Here is a 20,903-nt window from a genome sequence, read left to right on the forward strand (position 1 = left end):
AGTTGAGGAGGGGGGAAGAGGGGAGGAAGAGCAGGCAGGCAAGGTCGTCTCCTGCACCGCCAGCACCATCCCCCGACCCAGCCTCCGGGCCTCTGGAAGCCAACGATCCAAAAAGTACCCATACCCGGACCACGCCCGCGCTTGAGTTGAGTATGGTTATGGCACTTTTCTGTTGGGCTGCTGTCTGCGGAACAATGTCACCTCACTCACCTCCAAATTGGGCGAGGGTTTAGGCCTTCCGAGGCTACATGTGAAAAGGCCATTTGGAGCCAAAAACCTTGTCCTTCCTCAACCAGCCGCGCGCATCCGAGCTTGGTCTGCTTTGCTAGGCAAACGGGCCATGGCCGAACCCACGAGGCAGCACACTACCTGAAGACGTCGTGCAGTTTCCTATTTTTATCTCTCTGGAAAACCCCGCCCGGCCTCCTGCTGCCTCTCCTCACCACCACCCTGTGCTGGTTTCGCAGAAAGTTTCCAGCTCTCATTTGCGGCAATACCCTCCGCTTCGTGTACATGAGGTAAGAACCAGCATTCGAAAGCAGCCCGACTCATCTGCAAAGCCACCCTGCTACGCTGTCACTGGACCGCTGGAAGAAAATACCTGCCCTTCTAGGTGAGTGTTCGGTCCGCCGGTCGGCGTTTCACAACCACTTGTGGAAACGCTGACCTTTTCGTTCTTCCCTCTTCTGCTCTGGGATACCAAGCGGCTCTCGGTCAAACTAGCTTGTGTCAGCGTACCACCCCTTAACCCCCGAAATCATTGACCGAACCCGCTGGCGCCCGGACAGAGATTATCTTTTTGCCTTGGGGCAACCAGCGCTATCGCTAGAGTTAGAACCATTGGTGGGGTAACAAGGTTTGTTGGAAAAGTCTAATCCTTACTGCCTTCCATCAGACAGCTCGAGTCCAGCCCAGACACCAGCAGCAGTGATGCTTCTATGGTTTTCTGACCGGCTAACCTGACCGGCTAGGTCGAGGAGCCTCCAGAAGCCCGGACGAGTATACCTATGTCATTAACGTGAGTGTAACTTTGCGGGTGGGGGCCACCATGGTAGGCACTCACTCAGCTTCTCTCTGCTTTGTCCCAGATCACCACGCATAAGACAAACAGAGCCTTCGGCGCAGCCCAGTAGTCCTCTCAACAAGGAAAATACAGCTGGTTCTGGAGGTTTTTGCAGCTGCGGGCTAGCCTCCCCGGGGGGAGCCAGGCCTCCTATTTTTTTTTTTACTTCCAGACCCAGTCCCTGTCGAACCCTGAACAAATATTTTCAATCTGCATGGACCAGCATGGGGCTTCCCGGCAAGCCCACCTTCACTGACGTCCGAACTGCCATCGCGACCCACGTGAGTATCTATGCCAGTGCCCCCCCGCTGACCCCCATGACTGCCAGCGGCTTTGACCCCAAAAAGTCTCTGTCTGTCTGTCTCTGACGCAGGCAAAGAATTCACATTCTTCCGAGGATCGCAGGAAGGTGGCCCAATTCATGTGCCACGATACCTCAACCTCAGACAAGTTCTACGCGCTTCACCTAGGCCCTCTCCAAGCACGTGAGCACCGCAGACTCTTCGAGAGGGCCTTGGTGGAGGAGGAGGAGGAGGAGGAGGAGGAGGAGGCAGCGGGCAGAGAACGCCACTCAAGGAAGGGGCGCCAGAGGGCAGAGAGTCCCGGGTCACCCATGGTAAATCAGTTCCTTTTTGGCATGGACCTCAACAGAGGGACGTGTGGTGTTAGGTAACTGGCCTTTTCTCTTTTTCAGGAGGGAACTAGCAGGAGGACGCTGCCATGGCCGCCTTCGAAGGGGAAACGCCCCCTCGAAGCAACCGAAGACTCTGAATCTTCCTAAATAAAAATTGAACAATAAAGGTCATATGGTGTTCAGTGTCTTTATTATTCCTCTATCTGTGTGATAAAACATAGCTTCGAATGGGACAAATGATCCCTATCTCCTCTGTTAGAAGTGTCGCGTGGGACGCCCGCGTCCAGGTTCAGCCTTTGCTAAGCCCCAATTGGGACAAATGATCCCTGTCTCCTGTGGTAAAAGTGTCGCGTGGGACGCCCGCGTCCAGGTTCAGCCTTGGTTGAAAGCCCATCGGGACAAATGATCCCTTTTTAAACACAAAGAGGTGCCAGGCTGGACGAGACTGTCCAGGTCTGCGCCGGCGTTGAACGGCCATATGGCCCATGGTCCAACTCTGGGTATTTGCAGGTGTCTCCCGGGACGGCTCGGTCCTTTGGGCTGCATAAAGAGGTCGGAAGAGGGCTGCCCAAAAGCGGGGGTTAACTTCTGTGAGGAAATTATTTACAGGAACAAACAGTCAAACATCAACATCAATAAGTACGTTTTAGAAAATGCCAACTGTGGAGCAAATTTGTAAACGAAACATTTCTACAACTATTATTTTATATTATAATCTTTAAGTTACAAACTCTGTTTTTTTTTAAGTTTTTATTATTTGGCTTTCAAGAACTGACATATTTAAAGTCAACCTGCCTGATAAGTTGTGGCGTATGGAATATGGTTTCCACGTCCAAGCCTATACTCATTAGAATTGAGAAAATAGCTGTTTATAATATATTCACTGTTTAGTCATATCACACATTTCAGCCAACCTCTTTCAAAACCATTCTCTACTACATTATCTCAATTTGCAAATTCCCAAACACAAAAATTTTAATGATTTAAAAAAATTCATCACAACCAGGCGATCTGATATTATGCATGGATATAAAGCATGACTTTCAAAAAGTAGTAAAGCACAATGTTGAGCATCACAGTATAGAGTGTTTGAACCCTGGAACTATGACATGTTATGTCAGTCATAACAAGTGTATGAAGACTATTTGATTTTGGAATAAATTACTCTGGCTTGAGTTCATTAAAATGGAAGTTTGCTGTTTCATACAGCCTGTTTTACATTATTTACCTTTTGGCATCTTCTATTTCCACTGTTGAGTTTTCCACACAATGGAGTACTTCCCAAATGTCGAAGCTCCGGGTATTTTTCTACAAACAAAAGAAAAATAATTTCTAATAATCAATTTCCCATTTAACATAATGTTGTATTCCTAATTATATATATATATATATATATATATATATATATATATATATATATATAAATAAAAATGAACATGAACAAAGGAACACATTTCTGAATTAATGTATAACTGTTATAATTAGAATGAATAGTTACATATTTATGTGCAAAACGACTCAAATTTAAGCATTAAGTTAAAATACTATTTATTACCATTGTTATATTTTATGCCCCTTTATTTAAATATATATATATATATATATATATATATATATATATATATATATATATATATATATATATATATATATATATATAATAAATAGGATTGTAACTTAATGCTTAAATTTGAGTCGTTTTGCACATAAATATGTAACTATTAATTCTCATTATAACAGTTATACATTAACTCAGAAATGTGTTCCTTTGTTTATGTTCAGTTTATTCATACATTTATTCTACTTTTTCTTTTTGAGACAAAGACTACTGTTATACTTGCTTTAATTTCCTTTAGGTAAAATCATATGCTGATAATCTACGATGAGACAAAAAATATTCTGGAAAAGGAGCATAATACGAGATCATCGATCTGCACGCAACTAATGATGCCTGCGTGTGTCCCAACTCGCTTTTAACTGATTCGAATCTTTAAATCTCGTTCAGCAAGATGAAAGAATCATTTCCCCAATAATTAATTAATGATAATAGCAAATTACCTCGATCCACCGATTTATACAAGCGTTGATTATAATTTAGAATAACCAACGTTATATATCCCTAATTGATTATATAATGAAATCAGTGAAGAAGAACTGGAAAGGTTGTGCCCGAGTTATATTAAAGATTCATTCAAAAAAAAAATGCATGCATTTGATTTAATTTGTAGATCTGCCGTCATCTCTGATGTTTAAAAACGTCCACTCATGTCACAACATGATAAAAACGGATTAATGTATGTATCACCAATGGCAACAGGCTGTGAATGCTAGGCTACCAGCTGTGCTAACTGAACGACCACTTGAATAACAACTTTGAACGCACAATCTGCCGATTCTAATACACGACTCCATGTGACGTGATGCAGAAACATTAAATCTATCAAAATAACATGGTTAACGCCATGATTTCTTTACAAAAAGGAGAAGAAAGACTTACTTGCTTCAGTATGGACCCTCATCAGGTGAACTGTGCGTTGGAACCGAGCGTCTTGTTCATGACGTCATCGCCGTAGAGTTGGTGTGTGGTATTTGTACGCATCTGTTCTCAACAGAAGCGAACGAAGATAATTGGCGTATCATATGCACGCAAAAATCGATTTTGGCGTATGCATTGCACGCAAATTGAAAGTCTAAAGTCGGGTTATTTGTACACAGATCGATGAGATCGGGTTGTTCTTTCTCATTATTTGGGTAGTTTATAAAAGCTAGTTTATAAAAGGAGAGGTGCCAGAATTGAGCCTTGTGAGACTACACATGTCATGGGTGTCCACCTCGACCTATGGTCACCTATACTGGCGAATGCAACAGGTTTTATTTTTAGAATTTTGTAGTGACACACTGAGGGCAGGATACACCTGTTTTTATTGCATACTCCTGTGCAGCTCATTATTGGGAGCTCGTGGATATTCAGCTCGTGGATATTCAGCCTTTTAAAACGCATCTGTGTGAGTTTTGCATGCGACTTCTCAAGTGCAGGTGAAGCCTCTGTGGTCAGAGACTGTTTCCTTTAGTCCCTGGTTGGCCTTCTGCGTGTGAGTTATTTGCTTGTAATTTTTTATTGCTAGTTTTAAGTGATCATCTAAAAAATGTTTTGATCATTAGGAAAGTGTGTGTGTGTGTGTGTGTGTGTGTGTGTGTGTGTGTGTGTGTGTGTGTGTGTGTGTGTGTGTGAGTGTGTGTGTGTGTGTGCGCGTGCGAAGTAACAGGTGGTGTTCGCAAAGTCTGCTCTAGCCTGGGTGAGTTGTTTGCTTTTAGTCTTTCTCGTTAGTTTTAAGTGATAGTCTAAAGAATGCCTTTATTATTAGGAAAGTGTGTGTGCGTAAGTGTGAGCGCCGTTCACAAAGTCTGCTCTAGCCTATGAAACTCATCTAGGAGGTAAGAAGTTTGTTTGTGGGTTTTAAAGAAGCAGCTGCGCGTAAACATCACAACTGAGCTCGATTATTTTTGCCATTGATTTGCCATCATAGGGAGCACATATATTATCTCTTAGCTCATCCAGGCATTCTTTCGTGCAGCGCTGGAAAACTGAAGGAGCGTTCATCAGGCCGAAAGGTACCTGGATCCACCCATACAAACCCCATGGTGTAACAAAGGCTCATAGTGGTCTGCTTTCCTTGGCCATGAAGCCCTGAAGGCCAAGGAGTGAAAACCAGGAGTTCCCTCTCCAGACTGTGTGTGATTTTTTTTTTTTTTTTTTGTGCAGTTTGTTTCCTGTGAGTATTTTAGGCTGTGTGCATATCCACAGGTGGACGGATAAGCTGTAATACTGATGCTGAATTGAAGGGGGTTTGTTGAATTGTATGGGTGTGATTTGTCACTTGCTTTAATCATTTTTATACACTGATTTGCTGTGTGGAGTGTCCCCTTATTCGCTGTAATTCGCTTATTAGTGTAATTTACTTTGGTCTCTTTGTGCATGGGTATTTAATTAGTAACTGTGAGATCATTTAAAACTGTTATTAATGCTGAATATGCCATGGTGAATTTAATAAATTTTGTATTTGTTTTGTAAGTCACGTCTTTGTCTAATTAAACACGAACCAGCAGGGTCCTTCATATTATTGTAACTTTTGGTGTTAATCAAACAAGTGCTTTTTCCTGGGTAGTAACCTAGGTAGCATAGTCGGGTCGTATTCTAATATCTTATAGCCAAGGGTTACAGTCTTGGCATAGTTGGCAGGATCTCCATTTGGTGTTAAGCAGAGACATGACTCAATTTTTTTTTTTTTTTTTTTTTTATGTGAATTGTGTGTTTATAATTTGGAAACAACAGCTAGCACAAGTATATTGTTCTGTACTTTCCCTCTCTCTGTCTTGTTTTAGACTGTCATTATGGAGGATCAGATGCAGCAATTGCGAGACTTGGTGGCCCAGCTTAAGGCTGATAATGAACACCTACGTCAGGAACGATCTGAGGTTCAGGCAAGTCCTAGTGTTGTGCCCTCTGAGCTTAATGATGGGGGGTTAGGGCCTACAGAACCAAGGTTTTACTCCAGTGGTAATTCACTAATGACAGAAAGGTTGATTTATGTTCCAAGAGAGAGGAAATGTCCTATTTTTAGAGGCCTGAACTGAAAAGTTTGAACATCAACATCCTGGGCCAACATTACTTGATGTTAGAGGGGAAGCCATTAGATGGGAACAGGAGGGTATGGCTAGGAGTTCTAGTGGCCGCAGTTTTTCTACCTCTTCTGGGATTCAGTATGGGGTTTATGGGTCTCTGAGTTCGTTGAGCTGAAAGAAATGCTAATACAGCAACAAGAGCAGCTCGATCAACTAACTCGTAATGTGACTTTACTTCAGAATTCCCCTAGAAAATTTCAGTCTTCTACCACTGCAATTAATCGGGGTTTAGTGATTTGTACAAAGTGCCAACAGCCTGGCCATTATACCTGGGAATGCAATTCTCAATATCTGTCATCTAGAATAAATTCATTGCCTCAATGCTCTCCCCAGCCTGTATCGTCAAGGTTGCAGCCCTCAGTTAGTATTCAGGAAAACTAGAACCTTCTGTTCTTTGGAGCCACCGTTCAGAGCTGGATGTAGAAGTCTTTGGTAAGGTGATTCCAAAACGTGGTGAACTTATAGTTAATGATCCACCAGGGTCAACCACCCAAGTGTCTGGTATATTAGGTATGAACGTTATTCGGGAATGTTACAATGAATTGTTTGGACAATATGGATCAGCCCTTTTTGAGACCTATTTAGTGCAGCATGCCCCTAATTCCTGGCAGCAAGCCCTATAGACTTGTCATCAAATTCAAGCTCATGGCCCTTTAGATGTTATATCTAGAGTCCGAGTTCGAGGGAGGTGTATTCAGGTGCCTGGTGGCACTATGAAGTTTGTCCCTGCTACTTGTTCACAGCAGTATGATAGTACAACTGTGGCATTTGAGCCTTCTAGTGGGGGGGTTGGCAGCTGGCCTTTTGGAATTTCCCGCATTTGTTAAAGTAGCTTGTGGGCAGGTTCATGTCCCGGTGATTAATGTAGGGGTAGTTGATGTTAATATTTATGCACAAACTGTTCTTGGCACTGTTTCCCCTGTAGCTGTGGTGAGTTTACCCCAGGTGTAGAGGATTTCCCATTTAGTGTGCAGGCCACAGACTCTTCCCAGGTAATGGTCGGATCTGTGCAGGATAAGATCGACTCTCTTTATTTGTCTCCATTGACCTCAGAAGAACAGCGTCAGGTGAGGGCCTTACTGTCAAAGTACTCCTCTGTGTTTTCAGCACATGATGCCGATCTGGGCTGTACTACGCTAATTGAACATGATATTCCTTTGGCTGATGAGGTCCCTGTTAAGCAGCGTTATAGACGCATTCCTCCCTTAGAATATGAGGCAGTCAAGCCCATATTAATCACTTACTAAAAGCCCAAATTATAAGTATCAGCCCTTATGCATCCCCCATTGTCCTGGTAAAGAAAAAGGACGGTAGCCTGCGAATGTGTGTTGATTTTAGTCAACTTAATTGTAAGACCAGAAAAGACTAATTTCCATTGCCAAGAATTGAAGATTTCTTGGATGCTGTGTCAGGTGCTAGGTGGTTCACTACAATGGACCTTGCCAGTGGCTATAACCAAGTCCCAGTGGCCGAGAGAGACCGAATGAAGACTGCTTTTGTACACCTTTTGGGCTATATGAGTGGAATAGGATGGCTTTTGTCCTGTATAATGCACCTAGTACCTTTCAGAGGTTAATGGAGTGCATGTTTGGTTTACAACACTTCCAGTCATTGCTCTTGTACTTGGACAATATTTTAGTGTTCTCTTCTACAGTGATTCAACACTTGGAATGACTAGAGGTTGTCCTGAAACGGTTACAGCGATAGGGCTTGAAGCCTAAACTAGAGAAGTGTTCCTTTTTTCAGCCTGAGGTGTGCTATTTGAGACATTTGATTTCTGATAAGGGTGTGTCTTCTGACCTGAAGAAGACAGAAGCAGTCGCTAATTGGCCCCCTCCAAGTCAAGTCTCAGAACTTTGTTTATTTCTGAGGTTTGCAAGTTATTATCGATGGTTTGTGGAAGGTTTTGCTAAGTTGGCCGCCCCACTCTATCAATTGGTTGCTCGGCTGATAGCACCCAAACCGAAAATTTCAGCGCAATCCTGCAAAGAGGCCTGGATGGAGGAGTGTCAACAGAGTTTCGATTCCCTGAAGCAGCATTTGGTGAGTGCCCCCCTGCTGGCTTATGCAGATTTTTCACCACTGTTCATCTTGGAAGTGGACGCCAGTCACAGTGGCCTAGGAGCTGTCCTGTCACAGGAACAGGAGGGCAGAGTTAGGCCAGTGACCTATGCCAGTCCACCATTGAGGCCTTCAGAGAGGAATCCGTCCAATTGTAGTTCCATGAAATTTGAATTCTTGGCCCTTAAGTGGGCCATGACAGAGAAGTTTTGTGAGTATCTACTTGGACATAAATGTGTCGTATACACTGATAATAACCCATTGAGTTATTTCCACTCCGCTAAACTAGATGCCTTAGAGATAGGTCACCCAACTAGCCACCTTTGATTTCAGCATCAAGTATTGTTCAGGGCGTAGTAATTAGAATGCTGACGCACTTTAACGGCAGTACCCAGCTGGACCTGTGCTTGAAGGAATAATTCCCGGAAGTTCTCTGCCAGAGGCCCTTCTGTGTGTGGCCTCTATTAGGCCTCAGAGTGAAGGTACACAAGCCTCCATTACTGCCTTTTCTAGTTACACGCCTGCAGATTTATGTTGTCTACAAGAAGCAGATTCCGTTCTGGGGGTGTTTCTGGAATGTTGGAAAAAAGGGAAGTACCCTTCGAGTGAAGAGCGGCAGGGGCTGAGCAAAGATGTCTGTAAACTGCTGAAGCAGTGGAAGCGCTTAAAGATGAAGGATGGAGTATTGTATCATCAGTGCACCATTCCCAGGGTGGCGAGGCCTTTGTTTAAATTGTTCGCAGAGCATCTCTATAAACTACAGTTATGCAGCAGCTCCATGATGATCATGGTACGTACAGCAGATTTGGTGAGACAATGGTGCATCTGGCCAGGTATGTCTAAAGACGTGAAGTGATGGTGTCAACAATGTGAGCGCTGTACGATTGCTAAGGATGTGTTTCCTCAGGTCCCGACATACATGGGCCATTTGTTAGCTTCAAGACCTAGCCATATTCTGGCTATTGATTTCACATTGATTCGACCATCACAGAATGGAGAATGTTCTTGTCATGACAGATGTGTTTTTAAGTATACTCAGGCAGTGCCTACACAAGACCAGAGGGCATCTACAGTGGCAAAGGTGCTGGTTAATGATTGGTTCTACAAATTTGGCATCCCAAGTCGCATCCACTCAGATCAAGGGCGGAACTTTGAAAGTACCCTCATTTAGCAACTGTGTGAGCTGTATGGCATTGAACGAAGTCGGACCACTCCAGCCCATCCCATGGGCAATTGCGATTTAATCACACTCTGCATAATCTGCTGCGCACTTTGCCTTCCCCAAAGAAGAAAAACTGGGCTATATACCTTCCTCAAGTGGTCTTTAGGCCTTGGAGTTTATATCGTCGGGGCAACGATTCTAAAACTAGGTGGTAGAATGTAACAGGTTTTATTTTTAGAATTTTGTAGTGACACACTGAGGGCAGGATACACCTACTGGCGTCGACAGGTAGTTTTATTGCATACTCCTGTGCAGCTCATGATTGGGAGCTCGTGGATATTCAGCTCATGGATATTCAGCCTTTTAAAAGGCGTCTGTGTGAGTATTGCATAGGACTTCTCGAGTGCAGGTAAAACCTCTGTGGTCAGATATCGTTTCCTTTAGTCCCTGGTTGGCCTTCTGCAGGTGAGTTGTTTGCTTGTAGTTTTTTCGTTAGTTTTAAGTGATCGTCTAAAAAATGCTTTGATCATTAGGAAAGTGTGTGTGTGTGTGTGTGTGTGTGTGTGTGTGTGTGTGTGTGTGTGTGTGTGTGTGTGTGTGTGTGTGTGTGCGCGCGAAGTGACAGGTGCCGTTTGCAAAGTCTGCTCTAGCCTGGGTGAGTTGTTTGCTTTTAGTCTTTCTTGTTAGTTCTAAGTGATAGTCTAAAGAATGCCTTTGTTATTAGGAAAGTGTGTGAGTGAAGTGATGAGCGCTGTTCGCAAAGTCTGCTCTAGCCTATGAAACTCATCTAGGAGGTAAGAAGTTTGTTTGTGGGTTTTAAAGAAGCAGCTGCGTGTAAACATCACCACTGTGCTCGATTATTTTTGCCATTGATTTGCCATCATAGGGAGCACATATATTATCTCTTAGCTCATCCAGGCATTCTTTTGCGCAGCGCTGGAAAACTGAAGGAGCGTTCATCAGGCCGAAAGGTACCTGGATCCACTCATACAAACCCCATGGTGTAACAAAGGCTCATAGTGGTCTGCTTTCCTTGGCCATGAAGCCCTGAAGGCCAAGGAGTGAAAACCAGGAGTTCCCTCTCTGGGGAATGGGCTGGCCATCAATATGTGTTTTTCTGTTCCATGCTTTTTTTCGGACACACACTACAGGTGAGGCAAATGTTGATTTTGATTTCTGTATTCATTTTTTGTGCAATGAGATCATGCAGGTAATCTTTTATTTCCTGGTAGAGGGGTTTGGGCACTGACTGGTAAGTAAGTGCTACTGGAGTAGTGTCTTTCAAAGAGATGGACAGTTGCAGCTTTTCAATATAACCTATGTCCGTTTCAGATTTGGAAAATTATGCTGATTATTCTTTTATTTGCTGAACAATTCATTTTTCAGACTCACTAAGACAACTCAAGTTTACTGGTGGAACCCATGTGTTGTCAAGAGTGTGGCCAGCTTAAATTGTTATTTATTTATTCTCAGAGATGGTAAGTCATTATTCTCAAAAGCAGCTGTTGGATACACAGCCTGTACTGGCAGTACTGCCCCTATTACCATCTTTCCTATTAGCACTAAGTCATGATCTGTGGGGTTCTGTACACCAATGATAATGTGTGAAAACGTGTGCCTCTGCAGGGTCACTACTGTTTTGCAGAACTCCAAACCCTCTGTCCATTGTGGGTTATCGTCACGCTCAAAGAGAAGCAATGTGTTTTTTTGGTCGATGAGACTGTACCCTGCATTTCATTTGTACAGATGTGTGTTTTGGCACCTGAACGTTTTCCTTTGTTGTTTTAACAAGGTATTCACATAAGGTTTCTTTGTGGATTTGATTAATAAAAGCATGTACCTTCACCCTTTCCACACTAGGGAGAACTGTTCTCAGAAAATTAGTGGTGACTGGTCGAAGTAATACATTGTCATTTAACATACCGTTACAGATGTGGCCCATCAGACACATAATTATTTTGCTTTATTCAACAAATAATACACCTACCCAGAAAAGACTGGATGGTCAGTGTAATCCGACTCCAAAGGTATTTACGACATGGAAGTAATGCCCCAGCTGGAATAGACAGCTCCTACTTGCTTAAGACTTATGCTTTTAATGTAAACCTTTATTCCGTATTTGTGTGTAATTGGGTATTTTGTAACAAGTCTCTTGCTCATGTATTAATATAATGGTTTTAATCTTCCTGCAATCAATGTTTTAAAGATACCACAGCTAAACAAGACTGTCGTTAGTTAATATTTGATGTCCCTGGGAAGCTAATTGGGTTTACTGAACGATCATTTACATTTTATGGTAATACATGTGCAACATATTATCATTTTAAGAAACTTAAACATTTCTGCATCCACATTCACCCAGAATGCATTTGCAAATCACCAAGCTCCTCAACAAAGAACTATAGGCTGTGCCTCAGGGAAGTTAGCTTTCCCATTGGTCAGCTGCTCAGCTCTCGAGGGTGTTGCAAGACCACCCTTATAAAAGCTGGTGACTAAGGCCAGTCACCAAAGAATACCAGAGAACTCTGGAAGAAGAAGAACGAGAATCGACCCAGACCCCAAGAGAGAGAGAGTTAATCCATTCCAGCTCAGGACAGCTTCTCTTTGGGTTCAGTGAAGAGACTTCTGAAGAGAATCCTGGCAAAAATGGGTTAACCGCACAGCTCAGACTGTTGTGTTGAGTCAGAAGCCATTGGAGCCATCTGCAAGCTTTATTGAAGGTACAGATAACAGTGAACAATAACAGAAGGGCAATCCAAAATCAGGTTGATAAACAGGCGAAGTTAGAGGCAGGCAGAGAACAATCACAGCTGATATAACAGGCTAAGGGGTCAAAACATGGGTAAGGCAATAACACAATGAAAGAATACTCTGTAATGACTGCTGGGCAAATCAAGACTTCAAACTGAACTGGTGGAAAAGTGAGGCTTATATGCAGGAGTGCTGATGAGAACCACCTGCTACCACAATCAGTCCCGGGCAGAAAGGCTTATGGGAAATTGAATTCATATAATGCCGGTTAGAATTTGGGTGATGGCTCCCTCTGGTGGTGCATAAGGGAAGCCCCCAGAGCTTCACTTAACTTACAACAGAAACCCCACCCCATATGTCATGGATTCCATGACATATGGAAAGTGGGGAAAATACGAAAATGAAAGCAAAACAATAAGACAATGGAGTAATCTGGCATAAAATTTTGAATGGCCCTACATACCTGGAACTGAGTTTGCAGCAAGGTAGTTCTAGCCGAAGACCTCGGGTTGACAGCCAGACCCATTGTCCTGAATGATAAGTGGGCCAGAGGCGACAATTGACTTAAATCTCCCGTCTCCTGACTGCATTCATCAAGTGTGTGTGCTCTGTTCCAAACCTGGCACTTCAGTGGGTTCTCCTGACCACAGAAATAGACGTGATTGATAGCCCAGGATGCATTTAGGAGGATGCATTTGGGAGCTGACTTTATCAGTGAATGTTGTGCATACTCCACCCACATAAGATAACGGCTCCATTCGTGCTGTCATTGATGAGCAAAGGAAATAAATAGCTTCCTGGTTTAAGCTCTCTGTTTGTCCATTAGACTGAGGTTGATACTTTGAAGTTAAGCTCAAGTTGATGTTGAGATGTTTGCACAGCACAGACCAGACCCGTGATGTAAATTGAGGACCCTGGTCAGAAACTATGTCATCCGGTAAACCAAAACTCTGAATGCATGATTACACAGAACTTCGGCTGTTTCAAATGCTGAAGGTAGTTTGGGTAAAGGGAATAGACGGCAGGCCTTGGACAAACAATCGACCACCGTGAGAATGACAGTGTTATTTTGTGATGGAGAGAGATCCGTGATAAATTCCACAGCAAAATGAGACCATGGACACTAAGGTGCAGGCAATGGCTGCAATAAACCGGGCAGTTGCTTGATGTGAAGCCTTGGTTGTCTGACATAGATTACAGTTCTTAATGTACTCAATGACTTCTTTAGAGAGAATAGACCACGAGAAACAAGACATTAATTACTCCAGGGTTGCTGTGATACTAGGATGACCAGAACTAGGATTGTTATGATTTTGTTTTAATAAACGTAGGCAAATATCAGTGGGCACAAAAGTCAAATCTGCGAGACAGTCAGTTGGAGATGGATTCTATCTATTTATTTTATTGATTTCAGTGATGCTATTCCACTGTACTGGAGCCAGAAGCAGATTTGTGGGAATGACTGTTTCATTGACCAGCTCGATCTTATCGTCTGTGATTCTGGAGAGGGTATCCACCTCACTGCTTCGGCTAGCGGGTCTGCATGTGACAATTAAATTAAATTGAGTGAAGAACAAAGCCCAGCAAGCCTGCCATGGATTTAATCATTTGGCTGAGTGGAGATACTCCAAATTCTTGTGATCTGTAAGTGGAGCAAATTTGTGAGCCAACCATTCCAGCCAGTGACACCATTCTTCCAGTGCCAGCTTCAGTTTACGGTTTCCCACACCATAATTGCATTCAGCAGTGGTTAGCTTACGTGAAAAGAAGGTGCATCGATACATTTGGTTGGATTGCCTTGACCTTGTGACTGTACATCTCAGACCCCTGTGCATGATGCGTCAACTTCAACTCATTCATTCATTCATTCATTCATATTCTTTTCGGCTAAGTCCCTTTATTAATCAGGTCGCCACAGAGAAATGAATCGTCAAGTTATCCAACATATGTTTTACACAGCGGATGCCCTTCCAGCCCCAACCCAACACTTAGAAACACCCATACACACACTTGCATTCACACACATACACTACGGTCAATTTAGCTTATTCAATTCACCTATAGTGCATGTGTATCATACTCCGCCATTGTGATGCCCATCAACTTCAACTATGAAAGATAAGACTGGATTAGGATGGCAGAGAATGGGTGCTGTCATGTCCCTGGCTTTGAGTTCAGAGAAGGTGTGCTTAGCTTCCGGAGATGATAACTTGGATGTGACTCATTTGGTCATGGCAGTTAACGGGGATGCAACAGAGCTGAAACCTCTGATGAAGTGGTGATAGAAATTTGCATAACCCAAGAAACACTGTTATTCTTTCAATGTATTCAGTAAGGGCCACTGTAGTACTGCTTTTACCTTAGAGCCTTCCATAGCAGTCTCCTCAGCACTGATGACCCAGAAAAGAGATTTTGGTTTGATGGAACTCACACTTCTCAGCTTTGGCATAGAGTCTATGTTTAATTAGTCGTATAACCAGATGTACATGCTCAATGTGTTCCTCTAAAGTGTTGGATGTTGGATGTTCCTCTAATGTGTTCCTCTAAAGTGAGAATGTCATCGGTGTAAATGATGACCCACCGATCCAACATATCACGAAACACATCATTCATGAAGGACTGAAACACAGAGGGACAGTTTGCCATGCTATAGGGCATTAGGGTGGAAAAAGCTGTTTTCCATTCATCTCCTTCACAAATCCGAATGAAATTATATGCACTGCGCAGGTCGAGTTTGGTGTACTTAGCTTGTCTTAACTGTTGCAGAGCAGAGGACATTTGATGGTTACTTCATTCAGTCCCCAAAAGTCTATACATGGTCGTAAACTGCTATATTTTTCTTTACCAAGAAGAAAACAGCGAATGCTAGGGAAGTGGAAGGTCGGATAAAGCCCTTAGCATAGGCGGAGGGTAAACAAACTCCAGGGTAATGCTAAGATATTCGCTTCCCTTTAAAAAGATTTGTGACCGACCAAAAGGTTATAGTGAAAGTACCTCCTGTCAACAAACGTCTATTATATTATTGTATTATTAAAGTAACCCACTGATTTATATAATAATAATTATAATAATAATAATTGTGGGCCATACAGTGTATATACACAGCAGATGGATGATCCTGACGCAGTTTCTGCTGAACTCTGTTCATGTGACCAGACATGACAGCCACTCCGTTGCGCAACAATGGGTAAATTGTATATTCCACAAGTGTCCAGAAAGTGCTTTACGTGTCCATAAATTCCTGTAGCATAGGCTCTTTCAGAACAGTCAATGAAACCTAGAAATCATGGCCATTTGTTCCTCTTTAAAACTGCGTGCTTCAACCACTAGAACTGTGAAAAAGCTATTTTCTTTGATTCCATGAATTATCCTGTTTTTAATTAAACAAGCTGCTATTTCTAAAAGTTCATTTTGTGTGTCAGGGCTCATTAGATTGAAAGGGGCATTTAATCGAGTACAGAAAGCCTTGTCACGCCTGGCAAACCAGTAGCACTGTTCCAAAATAGTTTCTATAATTTGCAGAAGTGTCTCTCTCGTCGTGCCCCTTCAGTGCAAGTCCTTGTTATCTTAAATAAGGCAATATGTCAACAATAGATGCTGCATATTCCCTATTAAACTGGACTGTGGACCTGTGAGATTTACTCAACTGTGCAGCAACTGAACCAGTAGCTTTGGTTTGCTCAAAGCAGTGCTTTGTGTTTTTGTAGCTTTGCTAAAATATTCTTCCAGTCATGTACTCCATTTACAATAAAAGCAGGATCTCTGTATGCACCACTAGAACTACACTGAAACAATCTACAAGGAAAGCAAAATATCGCATTCACCTCTTTGCTGTATTCAATGAATGCATATGCCTTGTAGGAATCAGACGAAAAAGAACTATTCTGCTTACCAAACAGTGTTTTTGGATATTCGTGTAAGCTTGTGATGGTCCATAGTCCTTTGAGCCCAAATCCCCAGGTGGGTTTAAACTCATAAGGCACTCCAACCGATCTTTCCGTTCATAAGGCCTATCGCTGCCAGACCTGCCGGCTGCAGTTTCTGATGAAGAGCTCTCATCTAAGTTCTTCTATGATGTTTTTGGATTCACACTTGCATGGATTGCACATGCGCATGTCGTGCAGATAAAATTAAAAAGGTTTTTTCAATAAGCATTTTTATTTATCACATCAAATAGTATTAAAAAAAACATTGGTTTAAAAAAGTATTTTATGACACCCACATTGACTAAAAACGCAGGTTTATGTTTTAAATGTAAAAAGCTACATCTACATGCTTTTGAGCTGGCAGCCAACTAAATTTTTGATATGGATACATGATCTTTTTTCAAAAAGAAAAATTCAAAATGTAAATATCTTAACTCCACTACAAAGTGTGATAAATAAAAATGCTTATTGAAAAAAACTTTTTTAATTTTATCTGCACGACATGCGCATGTGCAATCCATGCAAATCTTTTTCCACAGCTGTGCTGCCAATCTAGAGACAGCCATGCATGGAAAATACTGATCCTGAACCAGCAATTATGAACAGCTTTTTTCTCAATCAGCAGCTACAATTAGCTGCAGCAGGCATGGTTTGAGTGAGAATATAAACAATTTTTTTTTCTTTACTGCTATCCCCGTGGTCCCAGCCTTACACATGCTCTGCCTATGGGCCTTAAGCTGCGGTCACACTTGACTTTTCTTCCCATAGACTTCCATTCATACACACGCGAATGCGTCAGACTGGAAACGCAAGGTCATACGTCAAGTTTCGCATGTTGCTGCAAGTTCAAGCTTGGTGAACTCTGACCAGCGAAATCGCATAACTTGACTGCGTGAGACCAATCGAGGATCAAAACATGACCTCTCTGGACAGAAATTTAAAACATGGGGCAATCTCTCGCTTTTTTAATATCTAATCATCTTGTTTAATCCCGCCCCTTTTTGCAGCGCCGTACGACAGAATTTCGCACACACAAAGCCCAGTTTGACCGCAGCTTCAGGCAGTTCTTTTTCTACATATTCATTCATGGCCTTTGATTCAGGTTAAGAGAAAGGAAAGATTCACCCCTTTCGGGGAACTGAGCATTTTCAGTGCATTTTACTGACGCGTTTCTAAAAGCAATTTGCGGAGAGAATAAACAGTGAGTGCACACACTGTTTATTATGCTTATTTTGCAAAAACACACACGTTTGTGGTCATTGTGCGTAAAAACTAGACAACCAACAGGTTCGATTGATGTATTGATCTTATCTGTACGATCAAAACTGAAAGTGTAATTTAAGTTAATTTCAGCATTATGAGGAGAAGACGCGTCCATACAACGTCAAAGTCTAACATTAGTAGATGTTGATTTTTGGTTGGTTTTAGGTTGTGGTATTAACCAACCAAAGTCTAACATCAGTAAACTGATCTTTGGTTAGGTTTAGATTTGTGGCATTAATTAACTAAAATCCAACATTATGTTAACGTAAAAAACAGGTTTGAAACATGAATGCTATAATACATTTTCATTTTGGGTGCACTGCAGCTTTATTATTTTTTAGAAAGTTAATATGGAAATGTGAAATTATTTTAATGAACATAACTCTGTGCTTAGCCATAAGGTAATAAACTGGAACAAAATTAATTGATTCATGAAACCACTGTTGGACACACCAAAAATGATTCCAAAGTCACGACAAAAGTCAGAACGTCTTGCTGAGGAAAGGCTGCTCTCGCCTGGTGACATTACATAAGTAATATAATGAACTTGATGAACTTTCCAAACAAACTTTATTCCTAATGTTAAAGTGAGATATATGTAATAATTTCACTTTCAAAAAACTTTATTGTACATAATGGAAATCGGTTTCAGGTGGGATTCAACTCTTACTATTCCCTTAAGGGAGCCCTCTACCCGTTGTCGTCTCATCCAACAAATTCATCTTCTGTAAGTATTAAAATGTGAAAATCTTTCACTTAAATGAGTGGTTTAAATGTGTGTATGTATAGTGCATGTCAATTAAAAGAATTAGCCAAATAACTTCAGTCATAGGTATTTATGTCACGTGACCATTTTCACATTTCTGGGTTTCTCAGTGTGAAAGTCAGTAGAATAAACTTTGAGCACAGTGAATCAGAGAGTGCACCAAATATTGTTTTACAATTCTATTTGCTAAAATAATAAAAGAAAAACTCCACGATGGGGTTAAGAAATGACCATGAGGAATAAAGTTACAAGAAAGCTCTGGCCTTCACATAGTCATTATGACCATCATTATCAACCAATAATATATATTGTATACCAGTATATACCAATATATTGTCATAGTTTTTGTGAATTGCAAAGTCAGTTATCCACATAATATTGTGCATTCAAAATACAGTGAATAATTAATTCAAACCTTGCAGTGTTAATCACAGGACCAATTGTTTTGATTTTTTTTTTTCAAACGTTAACATTTTTAGATGTTAATCTGACCTACAGTACTACATGCAGGAGATATTAACTAAAATGCTATGTTTATTGGCCAATTGTTCATTAACACTCTAGCTAATTAAGCAAATACATTTATTAATATTAATAATTAATAATAACAAGTTATTATCTAATTACAAGTTAGTAACAAGTTAAGTTATCTAATTATTAAAGAGCCCATATTATGGGTTTTTGAAAATGCCCTTCCATGTAGTGTGTAACATAGCTCTAAGTGAAGTGAAATATCCAGCTAAGGCTTAAATCTGAAAGTGTACAGTGTTTAAAACTATTGATTCATCTATAAAAGAGTCGACTCATAGTGCTTCAAACGAGTCGTCTTGATGACGAGTCATTAGGTGTTTCGTGATGACGCGGCTACGAAACACAAGTAGTTGCGCGTGCAAACCCGGGACATTTGAAACCTGCGGCCCGCCCACTAACACAGAACCCAGCCCCCCCCCCAACCCACACACACACAGAGACACACACAGACACCGGTCGAATTAAGTCACGCTGCGCAGATGGATATTATTGACAATCTAATCAAAGATGAAACCTCAGCAATATAGCCCAGCCTTGAGCAGATCGAGTGCTTCTGGAAATTACATGCTTAAAAAGAAGACTTCATCGGTTTGTAAAAGGAAGGATCAGTAAAGACTGTCAGAACATGGATCAGTGCATCATGGATCAGTTTCTTCCCCCATTTCACAAGTGTAAGTACGTGCGATTAAAACTGTTGCCTCGTTTACTCTAGCTTGCAAATTATGCATTTAGTTGTGTTTTGTTACTTGTAACCGCGTGTACTGTATCAGGTTAACTCTTTATTTTCTCATATCGCGTGTCAAGCCACGTTGAAAACGCGACGCGTGCCGCTTTGTTGCCGCTTTGCGTGCCGCTTTGAACAGGCGCTCTAGTCTAGGCGAACGGTGAGTGTGTGTGTTGTGTGCGTGTGAGTGCATGTGTGTGTGTGTGTGTGTGTGTGTTGCGCAGGGCCGGTTCAGCAAGCTCTCAACCTGAAAGTGAAAACGAAAGTGACCCGTTAGCAACGTGAGGACCGGGGGGTGTCGCAGATATAACCGAGGACGCGGGTGGTGAGGGAGGTGTCGCGGACGTCTCCCTCTCTGTTGGTGTTGTGTCTTCTAAGGAGGAGGTGTTTGCGTGTGTGTGTGTGTGTGTGTGTGTGTGTGTGTGTGTGTCTGTGAAAGAGCAGGTGAAGGGCTCCTCGCCAGTTCTTGGAGTTTTTGCTCAATAAAATAGTTTGTCATCTGTTTTTTTAAGTCCATCGTCTGTATTTACATTCACCCACTGGCAGCCAAAATCCACACCTTACTCTATGAAGCGTGTATGCACTGTGACTACTTTTATATTGTTGATTAGCTGCTGGGCATTTCTCGCGCTGAAGCCTGTCTGTTTCAACCAATCACAACAGGCTGTCATCGGTCCAATCAGCGCAGATTAGCTTCGCGCTGAGGACGGGTTTGGGTACAAATGAATCGCTGAACGAATCATATGGGAGTCGCTGGGATAATAAGGTAAAAATAAATGCAGATTATAAGACCATCAAAGTGTTTTTTGACCTTGCATGCATATTAGACTGTTGTTGGAGACCCTTAAAACCTAAATATGACCCTATTTCATGTATAATATGGGCTCTTTAATATTTAGGTTGGCTTTATTGTTTATGGTATCCGAACAAAAATTACATTGAATTGAACTGGTCGTCTGTTGGAGCATACAATTTATTTGTCTATTAATTCGAAGATCAATTAATTTCCTGGTCTGAAAGAATAATTAATCTTACTACATTAACGGATTAGTACAACCAGTTGATTTATCTTTGAGTTAAAGTAACTTATAACTATCAAGTAACTTTGTGTGTAAAAAGCAAGCGTTCCACGTTGGCTCAAACATTTAATAATGGTAACAAAAGGGTATAAACAACACATATATTTACAAGCATGCATATACAAAAAGAGAGAGAGAGATGGAGTGGGTGAGACAATAGAGCAGGAGAGAAAGTGCATCGATATAAATGCAAATTCAACATCGATAATCTAAGACCAAGCATCAAAGAAAACTGAATCACTTTGTTTTAACAAAGGGCA

Source organism: Danio aesculapii, chromosome 6 (assembly GCF_903798145.1).
Source record: "Danio aesculapii chromosome 6, fDanAes4.1, whole genome shotgun sequence".
Lineage (NCBI taxonomy): Eukaryota > Metazoa > Chordata > Actinopteri > Cypriniformes > Danionidae > Danio > Danio aesculapii.